Source organism: Lipotes vexillifer, unplaced genomic scaffold (genome assembly GCF_000442215.2).
Source record: "Lipotes vexillifer unplaced genomic scaffold, Lipotes_vexillifer_v1.1 scaffold835, whole genome shotgun sequence".
NCBI lineage: Eukaryota > Metazoa > Chordata > Mammalia > Artiodactyla > Lipotidae > Lipotes > Lipotes vexillifer.
This window is the reverse complement of record NW_006774135.1, coordinates 79,182-79,659: the sequence shown is the minus strand read 5'-3', so window position 1 is coordinate 79,659 and position 478 is coordinate 79,182. Positions and strand designations below refer to the sequence as shown.

General features: G+C 55.0%; 1 protein-coding gene across 1 annotated transcript in view; it reads left to right on the top strand.

Moving 5' to 3' along the window:
• NOC2L (NOC2 like nucleolar associated transcriptional repressor) overlaps positions 1-478 on the top strand; it is a 12,249-nt gene that overhangs the window by 9,664 nt on the left and 2,107 nt on the right. The gene's annotated exons all lie outside the window — the stretch shown is intronic.

Here is a 478-nt window from a genome sequence, read left to right as displayed (position 1 = left end):
GGGGGGGGGTCTTGCCTCTCAGAAGCCCCTTGGAGATCCGTTTACTTTCAGCCTAGGTGTTTCTCATTTCAGGGAGGCCTGTGCCCATCTGGCCCTGGTAGTGAGTGGGGTGGGGTTGCTAAGACATAGGTGTGTGTGCGTCATCCTCTCTCTGAGTCTTGGGGATCATGGTCTAGAAGAGGGTCAACAAACGTTTTTGGTAAAAAGTCAGATGGTAGATATTTTAGGCTTTGCAATCACGGAGTTTCTTAATCCGCTCAACTTGCCCGCAGAAGTGCAAAAAAATTCACAGAAACGCAGGAACGAACGAGTGTTCCGTGTGCCAGCACGACTTTATTTACAGACAGGCAGCAGGCGGGATGTGGCCTGGAGGGTGGATCCATCCTGCCCCTGCCCACCCCTCTGCCTGGCTCACGGGGTTGGTGGGCATCCTCCCGTCAGCCCTTCGACCCCCACAGGTCCCTAAGGGCTGGGCCAT